The sequence below is a fragment of the Helianthus annuus genome, chromosome 14, assembly GCF_002127325.2.
Source record: "Helianthus annuus cultivar XRQ/B chromosome 14, HanXRQr2.0-SUNRISE, whole genome shotgun sequence".
NCBI classification, from domain to species: Eukaryota; Viridiplantae; Streptophyta; class Magnoliopsida; order Asterales; family Asteraceae; genus Helianthus; species Helianthus annuus.
The window spans coordinates 142,237,487-142,252,539 of NC_035446.2; the positions used below are offsets into that span (position 1 = coordinate 142,237,487).

The 15,053-nt window shown below is 35.6% G+C and overlaps 1 pseudogene; it reads left to right on the plus strand.

Annotated features, from left to right (window-relative positions):
- The first annotated feature begins 40 nt into the window (after positions 1–40).
- Positions 41–12,491, plus strand: LOC110907492 (annotated as a pseudogene).
- The last annotated feature ends 2,562 nt before the right edge of the window (positions 12,492–15,053 follow it).

The following is a 15,053-nucleotide window of genomic DNA, read 5'->3' on the forward strand; positions in this document are numbered from 1 at the left end:
ACAATGTTTTGGTTTAAAACAGATGTTAGAAAATAAAACTATGTTTGAAACCACTGTTGGGTTAAAACAGTGTTTTGTGGAGACATTTCATCGGATGTTCAGCCAAAACAGTGTTAGGATGTTCAGCCAAAACAAGGTTGGTTTCTTGATATTCATATTTAGATTATATATAACCGGAAACATTTCATCAAGCAACTTTATGTATTTTTTAATGCAGATTATAGCTTCTCATATCATTAAAGTTCATGCATCTGCCAATGCAAACAATGATCCTAGAGATCCCAAAGAAGATAGTATGCACTTTGAAAAAAATCTGTTTTTATATTTTTTAACATCTGATATATTAAGTTAGATTGTTATTTGTGAAGGTATATTCAATACCGTTGAACCACAAGTCAGCCTCGCTTATCAGATGTTGCAGCCACATTGTTGCAGGAAAGTTATGTTAAAATCAGACAGGTATTTGCCATAATAAACACTATATGTTTAAATCATCATCTATTAGAATTTCAATCAAATTTTATGTACATTAATATGCCATGAAATGTTGACCTTTTGTATTGGATGTAGGATATGAGGCGACAGACAAATGAAACTGGGGAATCAATTATTATACCAATAATTATAAGAGAGTTAGAAGCTATAGTAAGGTTGAGCGAGTTACTAGCAAAGATGAGACTGTAAGTTACTAGATAGCAAAGATGAAACTGGGGAATCGACTACTGTACTTTCTATTAAAATGTGTTATGCATGGTTTTCTAAGAAACGACCCGTGTGCAAACACAGGTATTACCGCTATTACTAATAAATGAAAATCTTTTTTTGGAGACGTGTCACTTTCTAGTGCTTTCTCACCTTATTTTCCTATTTATCTCTCATATTAAATAATAATAACAATTTTAAACACAAATATTAGATAAGAATAAATATTTAAATAAGGATAAACATTTATTTTTATTATGATCATATTAAATAATAATAATAATAATAATAAACAAAAAAAATAGATAAGAATATAAATGATTATTTTTATTGTGATCATATTAAATAATAATAATAATAATAATAATAATTTTTAACAAAAATATTGTTAAGAATACATATTTAACAAAGTAAAATGTTATAATAAGTAAATAGTACATTAAAGTTCATTTTTAAAAGATAAATCTTGACGACTGTGTGTGTTAACATATAACATTATATTTTATTAAACACGTGCAATATATGAGTTTTTTTAAAGATATATCTTTTTTATTATTTATTATATAAAATTACATTTATGCAAAATAAAAATAAAAAAAACAAAGTAAAATGTTATAATATAAGTAAATAGTACATATGACATTTTGATGACTGTTTTTATTAACATATGACATTTTTTTTATTCAATACGTGTAATATACGAGTTTTTTTTTTTAATATATCTTTTTATAATAACTAATTGATTTTCCGCCCGCGCGTTGCGGCGGGGACCCAATAACTGCAAAACGCATGTCAGCAATGGCAAGCAGATACCGAATATCAAAACATAAATAAAAATGACGTGGTAAGGATAGTCACTCCGTCCTAAAAAAAGCGATTTTAAATAACCTAATATATAATAATAGGATCCACACGTCCTACACGTTGGAAATTCAGTTGTTTTCAGTTCAGTTATTACAGTGCTAACACATTAAAATATGGATGAGCTCGGTACCGGTAACAACACGGAAAGTACCGATCCGGAAAATCATCGAAATTAGGTACCAGCACCGAAAATGCTCTAGAAATCGGAGGTTGATTACACTGCACGTTGATTCTGAACAATTTGATAAGATCTAGAAGTAAATAAGATATGGGGTTGACGGTGGTGCTACTCTAGAAACCGGAGGCCAAAGATTTGGCTCTAATGGATATTATATCCAACCAACTGTTTTCTCAAATGTTCAGGTAACGCTTTCAAGTTTCAACCACCGACGTTTTTATTTCATTTTAATCAAATATAGATAATATGCTTCTCCTTATTCCAAGCAGGATGACATACTAATAGCAACAGATGAAATCTTTGGACCAGTACAGACAATTCTGAAATTCAAGTGCGCTATGCATGAAGCATCCCTGATAATTATCTTTTATTTTCGTTGGCATTTATTAATTGGTTTATTGTAAAATAGGGATATCAATGAGGTGATTCGAAGGGCAAATGCAACTCATTTTGGACTAGCTGCTCGTGTTTTTACACAAAATCTTGATACTGCTAATACATTAACCCGAGCATTGAAAGCAGGAACCGTGTGGATCAACGGTTTTGATGTATTTGATGTTGCGATTCCACTTGGTGGTTACAAGATGAGTGGGCATGGTAGAGAAAAGGGAATATCCGAAAATATCCGAAGTATCCGAAAAATATTCGAAAATATCCGAAATATCCAAAAATATCCGAAAACTTATATTCAGATATCCGAAACTATCCAAAATATCCGTTTCCGAATATTCAAAAAATAATAAAAATTAAAAATTAAATAAAAAGTTGGATTTTCGGATATTCGATTCACTATCCGAATCCGTATCCAAAATTTCGGATATCCGACTCTCCTGGTGTGTTGAATATTGTGTCGGGTTATGGCCCAAGTGCTGGTGCTGCTCTTGCTAGCCATATGGATGTCGATAAGGTTGGTTCAAGGATTATTGAATCATATTTATGATATACATCAATGTTAAACTTTTTGAATAAACTTTATGTAGCTTGCTTTCACTAGATCCACTAACACGGGTCAAATCGTTCTTGGCCTGGCTGCGAAAAGCAATTTAAAACCAGTAACGTTAGAACTTGGTGGGAAATCACCATTCATCGTGTGTGAGGATGCCAATGTTGATGAAGCTGTTGATCTGGCACATGATGCTCTGTTCTTCAATCAGGTTTACTTAATGGTGTCTTGAGTTTGTATAGTATCTTAGAGGTAAACCATAAAAATCATGATTTGGTTTTATTTGCAGTGTCAATGTTGTTCTGCCGGATCACGTACATTTGTACATGAACTTGTCTACAATGAGTTTGTAGAGAAAGCAAAGGCCCGTGCATTAAAACGTTTGGTTGGCGATCCCTTTAGAAAGGGTGTTGAACAAGGTCCTCAGGTATTGCATGTTAATAATTAATTAATTGCCCAATAACAAAAAAAGATATACAAATTTTATATTATTTGTGATTGTTGTTTACACAGTAGGTTGATTCTTAACAATTTGATAAGATCTTGAAGTACATAAGATCTAGGGTTGACTGTGGTGCTACTCTAGAAACCGGACACTAAAGATTTGGCTCTAATGGATATTATATCCAACCAACCGTTTTCTCAAATGTTCAGGTAACACTTTCAAGTTTCAACCACCACCGACGTTTTTATTTCATTTTAATCAAATATAGATAATATGCTTCTCCTTATTCCAACCAGGATGACATACTAATAGCAACAGATGAAATCTTTGGACCAGTACATACAATTCTGGAATCAAGTGAGCTATACATGAAGCATCCCTGATAATTATCTTTTATTTTCGTTGGCATTTATTAAATGGTTTATTGTAAAATAGGGATATCAATGAGGTGATTCGAAGGGCAAATGCAACTCACTTTCGACTAGCTGCCGGTGTTTTTACACAAAATCTTGATACTGCTAATACATTAACCCGAGCATTGAAAGCAGGAACCATGTGGATCAACTGTTTTGATGTATTTGATGCGGCGATTCCGCATGGTGGTTACAAGATGAATGGGCATGGTAGAGAAAATGGAATATCCGAAAATACCCGAAGTATCCGAAAGATATTCGAGAATATCCGAAATATCCAAAAAATATCCGAAAACTTATATTCGAATATCCGAAACTATCCAAAATATCCGTTTCCGAATATGAAAAAAATAATAAAAATTAAAAATTAAATAAAAAGTTGGATTTTCGGATATCCGATTCACTATCCGAATCCGTATCCGAAATTTCGGATATCCGACTCCTGGTGTGTTGAATATTGTGTCGGGTTATGGCCCAAGTGCTGGTGCTGCTCTTGCTAGCCATATGGATGTCGATAAGGTTGGTTCAAGGATTATTGAATCATATTATGATATACATCAATGTTAAACTTTTTGAATAAACTTTATGTAGCTTGCTTTCACTTGATCCACTAACACGGGTAAATCGTTCTTGGCCTGGCTGCGAAAAGCCATTTAAAACCAGTGACGTTAGAACTTGGTGGGAAATCACCGTTCATTGTGTGTGAGGATGCCAATGTTGATGAAGCTGTTGATCTGGCACATGATGCTCTGTTCTTCAATGAGGTTTACTTAATGGCGTCTTGAGTTTGTATAGTATCTTAGAGGTAAACCGTAGAAATCATGATTTGGTTTTATTTGCAGGGTCAATGTTCTTGTGCCGGATCACGTACATTTATTCATGAACGTGTCTACGATGAGTTTGTACAGAAAGCAAGAGCCCGCGCATTAAAACGTGTGGTTGGGGATCCCTTTAGAAAGGGTGTTGAACAAGGTCCTCAGGTATTGCATGTTAATAATTAATTAATTACCCAATAACAAAAAAAAGATATACAAATTTAATATTTTTTGTGATTGTTGTTTACACTGCAGGTTGATTCTGAACAATTTGATAATATCTTGAAGTATATAAGATCTGGGGTTGACGGTGGTGCTACTCTAGAAACCGGAGGCCAAAGATTTGGCTCTAATGGATATTATATCCAACCAACTGTTTTCTCAAATGTTCAGGTAACGCTTTCAAGTTTCAACCACCAACGTTTTTATTTCATTTTAATCAAATATAGATAATATGCTTCTCCTGATTCCAAGCAGGATGACATGCTAATAGCAACAGATGAAATCTTCGGACCAGTACAGACAATTCTGAAATTCAAGTGAGCTATACATGAAGCATCCCTGATAATTATCTTTTATTTTCATTGGCATTTATTAATTGGTTTATTGTAAAAGAGGGTCAATGAGGTGATTCGAAGGGCAAATGCAACTCATTTTGGACTAGCTGCTGATGTTTTTACACAAAATCTTGATACTGCTAATACATTAACCCGAGCATTGAAAGCAGGAACCGTATGGATCAACTGTTTTGATGTATTTGATGCTGCAATTCCGCTTGGTGGTTAAAAGATGAGTGGGCATGGTAGAGAAAAGGGATTATCCAAAAATAAAAGAAGTATCCTAAAAACATTCGAAAGTATCCGAAATATCCAAAAAATATCCGAAAACTTATATTCGGATATCCGAAACTATCCAAAATATCCGTTTCCGAATATGAAAAAACTAATAAACAAATAAAAATTAAATAAAAATTGGATTTTCGGATACCCGATTCACTATCCGAATCCGTATCCGAAATTTTAGATATCCGACTCCTGGTGTGTTGAATATTGTGTCGGGTTATGGCCCAAGTGCTGGTGCTACTCTTGCTAGACGTATAGATGTCGATAAGGTTGGTTCAAGGATTATTGAATCATATTTATGATATACATCAATGTTAAACTTTATGTAGCTTGCTTTCACTAGATCCACTAATACGGGTCAAATCGTTCTTGTTCTTGGCCTGGCTGCGAAAAGCAATTTAAAACCAGTGACGTTAGAACTTGGTGGGAAATCACCATTCATCGTGTGTGAGGATGCCAATGTTGATGAAGCTGTTGATCTGGCATATGATGCTCTGTTCTTCAATCAGGTTTACTTAATGGCGTCTTGAGTTTGTATAGTATCTTAGAGTTAAACCGTAAAAATCATGATTTGGTTTTATTTGCAGGGTCAATGTTGTTGTGCCGGATCACATACATTTGTACATGAACGTGTCTACGATGAGTTTGTAGAGAAAGCAAAGGCCCACGCATTAAAACGTGTGGTTGGCGATCCCTTTAGAAAGGGTGTTGAACAAGGTCCTCAGGTATTGCATTTTAACAACTAATTAATTACCCTATAACAAAAAAAATATATACAAATTTATTATTTTTTGTGATTGTTGTTTACACTGCAGGTTGATTCTGAACAATTTTATAAGATCTTGAAGTATATAAGATCTGGGGTTGACGGTTGGGCTACTCTAGAAACCGGAGGCCAAAGATTTGGCTCTAATGGATATTATATCCAACCAACTGTATTCTCAAATGTTCAGGTAACGCTTTCAAGTTTCAACCACCGACATTTTTATTTCATTTTAATCAAATTTTGATAATATGCTTCTCCTTTTTCCAAGCAGGATGACATGCTAATAGCAACACATGAAATCTTTGGACCAGTACAGACAATTCTGAAATTCAAGTGAGCTATACATGAGGCATCCCTGATAATTATCTTTTATTTTCGTTGGCATTTATTAATTGGTTTATTGTAAAATAGGGATATCATTGAGGTGATTCGAAGGGCAATTGCAATTAATTTTGGACTAGCCGCTGGTGTTTTTACACAAAATCTTGATACTGCTAATACATTAACCCGAGTATTGAAAGCAGGAACCGTGTGGATCAACTGTTTTGATGCTGCGATTCCGCTTGGTGGTTAAAAGATGAGTGGTTACAAGATGAGTGGGCATGGTAGAGAAAAGGAAATATCCGAAAATATCCGAAGTATCCAAAAGATATTCAAAAATATTCGAAATATCCAAAAAATATATGAAAACTTATATTCGGATATCCGAAACTATCCATAATATCCGTTTCCGAATATGAAAAAAATAGTAAAAAATAAAAATTAAATAAAAAGTTGGATTTCGTATATCCGATTCACTATCTGAATCCGTATCCCAAATTTCGGATATCCGATTCCTGGTGTGTTGAATATTGTGTCGGGTTACGGCCCAAGTGCTGGTGCTGCTCTTGTTAGCCATATGGATGTCGATAAGGTAGGTTCAAGGATTATTGAATCATATTTATGATATACTTCAATGTTAAACTTTTTGAATAAACCTTATCTAGCTTGATTTCACTGGATCCACTAACACGGGTCAAATCTTTCATGGCCTGGCTGCGAAAAGCAATTAAAAACCAGTGACGTTAGAACTTGATGGGAAATCGTTGTTCATCGTGTGTGAGGATGCCAATGTTGATGAATCTGTTGATCTGGCATATGATGCGGTGTTCTTCAATCAGGTTTACTTAATGGCGTCTTGAGTTTGTATAGTATCTTATAGGTAAACCAGAAAAATCATGATTTGGTTTTATTTGCATGGTAAATGTTGTTGTGCCGGATCACGTACATTTGTACATGAACGTGTCTGCGATGAGTTTGTAGAGAAAGCAAAGGCCCGCGCATTAAAAAGTGTGGTTGGCGATCCCTTTAGAAAGGGTGTTGAACAAGGTACTCAGTTATTGCATGTTAATAATTAATTAATTACCCAGTAACAAATAAATGATATACAAATTTAATATTTTTTTGTGATTGTTGTTTACACTGAAGGTTGATTCCAAACAATTTGATAAGATCTTGAAGTATATAAGATCTGGGGTTGACGGTGGTGCTACTCTAGAAACCGGAGGCCAAAGACTTGGCTCTAATGGATATTATATCCAACCAACTGTTTTCTCAAATGTTTAGGTAACGGTTTCAAGTTTCAACCACTGACGTTTTTATTTCATTATAATCAAATATAGATAATATGCTTCTCCTTATTCCAAGCAGGATGACATGCTAATAGTTAATTGGTTTATTGTAAAATAGGGATATCAATGAGGTGATTCGAAGGGCAAATGCAACTCATTTTGGACTAGCTGCTGGTTTCTTAACACAAAATCTTGATACTGCTAATACATTAACCCGAGCATTCAAAGCAGGAACCGTGTGGATCAACTGTTTTGATGTATTTGATGCTTCGATTCCACTTGGTGGCTACAAGATGAGTGGGCAGGGTAGAGAAAAGGGAATATCCGAAAATGTCGAAGTATCCGAAAAATATTCGAAAATATCCGAAATATCCAAAAAATTTCCGAAAACTTATATTCGGATATCCGAAATTATCCAAAATATCCGTTTCCGAATATAAAAAAATAATAAAAAATAAAAATTAAATAAAAAGTTGGATTTTCGGATATCTGATTCACTATCCAAATTCGTATCCGAAATAACGGATATCCGACTCCTGGTGTGTTGAATATTGTGTCGGGTTACGACCCAAGTGCTGGTGCTGCTCTTGCTAGCCATATGGATGTCGATAAGGTTGGTTCAAGGATTATTGAATCATATTTATGATGTACATCAATGTTAAACCTTTTGAATAAACTTTATGTAGCTTGCTTTCACTAGATCCACTAACACGGGTCAAATCGTTCTTGGCCTGGCTGCGAAAAGCAATTTAAGACCAGTGACGTTAGAACTTGGAGGGAAATCACCGTTCATCGTGTGTAAGGATGCCAATGTTGATGAAGGTGTTGATCTGGCACATGATGCTCTGTTCTTCAATCAGGTTTACTTAATGGCGTCTTGAGTTTGTATAGTATCTTAGAAGTAAACCGTAAAAATCATGATTTGGTTTTATTTGCAAGGTCAATGTTGTTGTGCCAGATCACGTACATTTGTACATGAATGTGTCTACGATGAGTTTGTAGAGAAAGCAAAGGCCCGCGCATTAAAACGTGTGGTTGGAGATCCCTTTAGAAAGGGTGTTGAACAAGGTCCTTAGGTATTGCATGTTAATAATTAATTGATTACCCAATAACAAAAGAAAAGATATACAAATTTAAAATTTTTTGTTATCGTTGTTTACACTACAGGTTGATTCTGAACAATTTGATAAGATGTTGAAGTATATAAGATCTGGGGTTTACAGTGGTGCTACTCTAGAAACCGGAGGCCAAAGATTTGGCTCTAATGGATATTATATCCAACCAATTGTTTTCTAAAATGTTCAAGTAACGCTTTCAAGTTTCAACCACCGACGTTTTTATTTCATTTTAATCAAATATAGATAATATGCTTCTCCTTATTCCAAGCAGGATGACATGCTAATAGCAACAGATGAAATCATTGGACCAGTACAGACAATTCTGAAATTCAAGTGAGCTATACATGAAGCATCCCTGATAATTATCTTTTATTTCCGTTGGCATTTGTTAAATGGTTTACTATAAAATAGGGATATCAATGAGGTGATTCGAAGGGCAAATGCAGCTAATTTTGGACTAGCTGCTGGTGTTTTTACACAAAATCTTGATACTGCTAATACATTAACCCGAGGCATTGAAAGCAGGAACCGTGTGGATCAACTGTTTTGATGTATTTGATGCTGCGATTCCGCTTGGTGGTTACAAGATGAGTGGGCATGGTAGAGAAAAGGGAATATCCGAAAATATCCGAAGTATTCGAAAAATATTTGAAAATATCCGAAATATCCAAAAAATATCCGAAAACTTATATTCGGATATCCGAAACTATCCAAAATATCCGTTTCCGAATATGAAAAAAATAATAAAAAATAAAAATTAAATAAAAAGTTGCATTTTCGGATATCGATTCACTATCCGAATCCGCATCCGAAATTTCGGATATCCGACTCCTGGTGTGTTGAATATTGTATCGGGTTATGGCCGAAGTGTTGGTGCTGCTCTTGCTAGCCATATGGATGTCGATAAGGTTGGTTTAAGGCAGGGGCGGACTTAGAAGGTTAGTAGGGGTGGCACGGGCTACCCCTCAACCTCGTTTCCGTAGTGTAAAAATCACCTTAACTCTGTTTTCGTAGTGTAAAAATACCCCTCAACTTCGTCTCCGTTATACAAAGGATACCGCTGGTCTAAAAAATAAAAAAATGGGATACCCCTAAATTTTTGGGCTAATTCCGCCACTGGTTTAAGGATTATTGAATCATATTATGATATACATCAATGTTAAACTTTTTGAATAAACTGTATGTAGCTTGCTTTTACTGGATCCACTAACATGGGTCAATTCGTTCTTGTCCTGAATGCGAAAAGCAATTTAAAACCAGTGACGTTAGAACTTGGTGGGAAATCACCGTTCATCGTGTCTGAGGATGCCAATGTTGATGAAGCTGTTGAGCTGGCACATGATGCTTTGTTCTTCAATCAGGTTTACTTATTGGCGTCTTGAGTTTGTATAGTATCTTAGAGGTAAACCGTAAAAATCATGATTTGGTTTTATTTGCAGGGTCAATGTTGTTGTGCCGGATCACGTACATTTGTACGTGAACGTGTCTACAATGAGTTTGTAGAGAAAGCAAAGGCCCGTACATTAAAACGTGTGGTTGGCGATCCCTTTAGAAAGGGTGTTGAACAAGGTCCTCAGGTATTGCATGTTAATAATTAATTAATTACCCAATATCAAAAAAAAAGATATACAAATTTAATATTTTTTGTTATTGTTGTTTACACTGCAGGTTGATTCTGAACAATTTGATAAGATCTTGAAGTATATAAGATCTGGGGTTGATAGTGGTGCTACTCTAGAAACCGGAGGCCAAAGATTTAGCTCTAATGGATATTATATCCAACCAACTGTTTTCTCAAATGTTCAGGTAACGCTTTCAAGTTTCAACCACCGATGTTTTTGTTTCATTTTAATCAAATATAGATAATATGCTTCTCCTTATTACAAGCAGGATGACATGCTAATAGCAACAGATGAAATCTTTGGACAAGTACAGACAATTCTGAAATTCAAGTGAGCTATACATGAAGCATCCCTGATAATTTTATTTTCGTTGGCATTTATTTAATTGGTTTATTGTAAAATAGGGATATCAATGAGGTGATTCGAAGGGCAAATGCAACTTATTTTGGACTAGTTGCCGGTGTTTTTGCACAAAATCTTGATACTGCTAAGACATTAACCCGAGCATTGAAAGCAGGAACCGTGTGGATCAACTGTTTTGATGTATTTGATGCTGTGATTCCGCTTGGTGGTTACAAGATGAGTGGGCATGGTAGAGAAAAGGGAATATCCGAAAATATCCGAAGTATCCGAAAAATATTCGAAAATGTCCGAAATATCCAAAAAATATCCGAAAACTTATATTCGGATATCCGAAACTATCAAAAATATCCGTTTCCGAATATGAAAAAAATAATAAAAATTAAATAAAAAGTTGGATTTTCGGATATCCGATTCACTATCCGAATCCGTATCCGAAATTTCTGATATCCGACTCCTGGTGTGTTGAATATTGTGTCGGGTTATGGCCCAAGTGCTGGTGCTGCTCTTGCTAGCAATATGGATGTCGATAAGGTTGGTTCAAGGATTATTGAATCATATTTATGATATACATCAATGTTAGACTTTTTGAATAAACTTTATGTAGCTTGCTTTCACTGGATCCACTAACACGGGTCAAATCGTTCTTGGCCTGGCTGCGAAAAGCAATTTAAAACCAGTGATGTTAGAACTTGGTGGGAAATCACCGTTCATCGTGTGTGAGGATGCCAATGTTGATGAAGCTGTTGATCTGGCACATGATGCTCTGTTCTTCAATCAGGTTTACTTAATGGCGTCTTGAGTTTGTATAGTATCTTAGAGGTAAACCGTAAAAATCATGATTTGGTTTTATTTGCAGGGTCAATGTTGTTGTGCCGGATCACGTACATTTGTACATGAACGTGTCTACGATGAGTTTGTAGAGAAAGGAAAGGCCCGCGCATTAAAACGTGTGATTGGCGATCCCTTTAGAAAGGGTGTTGAACAAGGTCCTCGGGTATTGCATGTTAATAATTAATTAATTACCCAATAACAAAAAAAAGATATACAAATTTAATATTTTTTGTGATTGTTGTTTACACTGCAGGTTGATTCTGAACAATTTGATAAGATCTTGAAGTATATAAGATATGGGGTTGACGGTGGTGCTACTCTAGAAACCGGAGGCCAAAGATTTGGCTCTAGTGGATATTATATCCAACCAACTGTTTTCTCAGATGTTCAGGTAACGCTTTCAAGTTTCAACCACCGACGTTTTTATTTCATTTTAATCAAATATAGATAATATGCTTATCCTTATTCCAAGTAGGATGACATGCTAATAGCAACAGATGAAATCTTTGGACCAATACAAACAATTCTGAAATTCAAGTGAGCTATACATGAAGTATCCCTGATAATTATCTTTTATTTTCGTTGGCATTTATTAATTGGTTTATTGTAAAATAGGGATATCAATGAGGTGATTTGAAGGGCAAATGCAACTCATTTTGGACTAGCTGCTGGTGTTTTTACACAAAATCTTGATACTGCTAATACATTAACCCGAGCATTGAAAGTAGGAACCGTGTGGATCAACTGTTTTGATGTATTTGATGTTGCGATTCCGCTTGGTGGCTACAAGATGAGTGGGCATGGTAGAGAAAAGGGAATTTGCAGTCTCAATAACTACCTGCAAGTTAAAGCGGTTGTTACTTATCTCTAGAATCCAGTTTGGCTTTAGTTCTCAGTTTCTATCTTCATATCATGTGTTGTCTTATCTTTATAAATGTCAAGGAGATTTTAATAATTATGTTATCTTATGTGCCAGACAATGAAATAAGCATCTCTCTTTCTTCAAGAATATTTGTTTTACTCTCGCACCACACACAAGACTTTAATTTCATAATCTTCCAAACCCTTGGACATGGATTTAATTTGTTGCTTGAATCTTCGCTTTGGACGTAGAGCTTGAAAACCAAACTCGAGCTCAAGCTCTTTTGAATTAAAAGAGTTGAAGCTCGGGCTCGGCTTGTTTGCACCCCTACTGTCAGGGTATGTCAATCACCCTGTTAGGGTATGTCGATCACCCATTCTGATATAGTTAAGAGCTAAGGCTGCAACTATTCTGGTTTTTGATAATGAATGTGTATGTATTTGGAAAATGTGAGAGGTTTCAAGGGTCGTAGATAGCATATTTGTCATTTGAGACTTTATTTAGTCATCATCAAAGGGTCGTTCCGAATGATTATTAGATGACACACCAAGCAGTGTGTCATTTGTGCTTTGCAGGTCATATGGGCATGATTACCTACCAAACCATCAAAGTGCACAATTAAAACGGCACACTATATTCATCATACATGGTTACGAGCATGTCACTTGCACTTAAGGGTGCTTAGCTCCCTTTAATCTTTTATTTTAAGGGTGCTTAGCTCTGTTTATAGGCTCACAACTCCCGTTATATATGGGGAATTATGCAATGGTTCAGTTCAAATGATGTGTCACACTGATGTTCTCAAGGGTCATCAATGGCTCAAATGGAATGGCAGTTACCAACGAACCTTTGTGATGGTCTTGTTCGCATCCATTTGAAACGTCATGACTATCCACGAACCTGATCGGTGCATTTTTATTAATCTTATACCCTACTAATTACTCGATAAATGCATCAATATGTTTACAATATATATTACTTTGATTTCTATTTGTTAGATTATGGAGAAAACGAGCTAAAGCGTTGTTACTAAACTATACTTGAAGAGTTGAAGATTGAATTTTCAAATATCTTTACATATATTATTATTATTAACTTAAAGTTGATAGTTAATAATATTGTTTGCTAAAATTTAAATGAAACAATTAAAATTTTATGGAGAGAAAGAACAAATGTTAAAGATCGATGGTTAACATATGGTGAATACTTGCGACAAAAAAAAGTGGTATTCTTTGCTTTGGGCTTACAAGGATAAATTAATTTGGTTGGATGAATGGGCCTTCAAATTCAATATTTTAAAATTGGGCTATACTTGAAACTTAATTGGATTTTTACGTTGTAAGAACTAACTGGGCAGGGCCCAATAGAAAATGGGGTTCACACTGAAATCTACATACAGCTAGTGGTGCACAAATCGGGTTTTTTTAAAAACCGGGTTTCGGGTAGGATCGGGTTCGGGTAGGATCGGGTTTTAAAAAATCGGGTTTTTTTAAAAACCGGGTCGGGTCCGGGTCCGGGTTTTCTACCAAAAAATGTATACCCTATATACCCGGGTTCGGGTAGGGTTCGGGTCGGGTTTTATAAAACCCGGGTATTATAATACCCTATTTTCGGGTTCGGGTCCGGTTCGGGTATTCATCGGGTAGGGTTCGGGTATGCATCGGGTTGGGAAAAAACCCGCAACGGGTTGGGAAAAAACCGCATCGGGTAGTGCGGTTGTGGCTGGAGAAGGCTAGACGAGTGATGCAGGTGGCTTAAGCAATTGCATGTTGAGCCAAAAAAAATCAAATGAGAACAACCAGGACCAGCCATGCATTGTCACGAGATTTAGTGGGGTTTTTGTTTAGTTCTTTTGGGCTTTGAAAAGAAATATGTGGATTACATAATTTTGTTTATCATAAGAACTAGAAACCTAATACTTAAACAAGATTCATTACATCAAAATGCATACATAATTTTGTAAAATCATAAGAACTAGAAGTCTTAATGCATACATAATTAAACAAGATTACATCAAAATCGGGTTTTTTTTTAAACCGGGTTTCGGGTATAAACCGGGTTTCGGGTATAAACCGGTTCCGGGTTCGGGTTCGGGTATTTATAAAACCGGGTTTCGGGTATAAACCGGGTATAAAAAAACCGGTTCCGGGTTCGGGTTTTAGATCAAATATGCATACCCGGTCCCTACCCTACGGGTAGGGTCGGGTTCGGGTTCGGGTATAAAAAACCCGGGTTTTATAATACCCGGTTCCGGGTTTTTTTTTCGGGTCCGGGTCCGGGTTCGGGTTTTTTGTGCACCACTACATACAGCCCACCAAAACTTATAGGGTTATTCACAAATTCACATCAGCCGACTATGGAATTAATTCTTTCTTTTGTTTTTATGATTTGCTAGTTATTTTCCCGTGGTCACAACCAGGACTATGGCTTAGTTATTTGTTGAATTTACACATGAATATTTACACGGTTATATGCATGTGATATTTTTTCGTTTTGGTGTGATTGATTTTCTTACAGTACGCCGCCCGATCGTGCCCAATACACCCTAGTTAGTTTAGTTAAGGATCGGTTGGTGTGTAAGTACTTGAATCGTGTAGAAAGATCAATATAGGCTACGTCTACGTAACCAATTAAACATTGTTGTAGTATAGTATGGTTCCAGTTACAAAATGTATTATT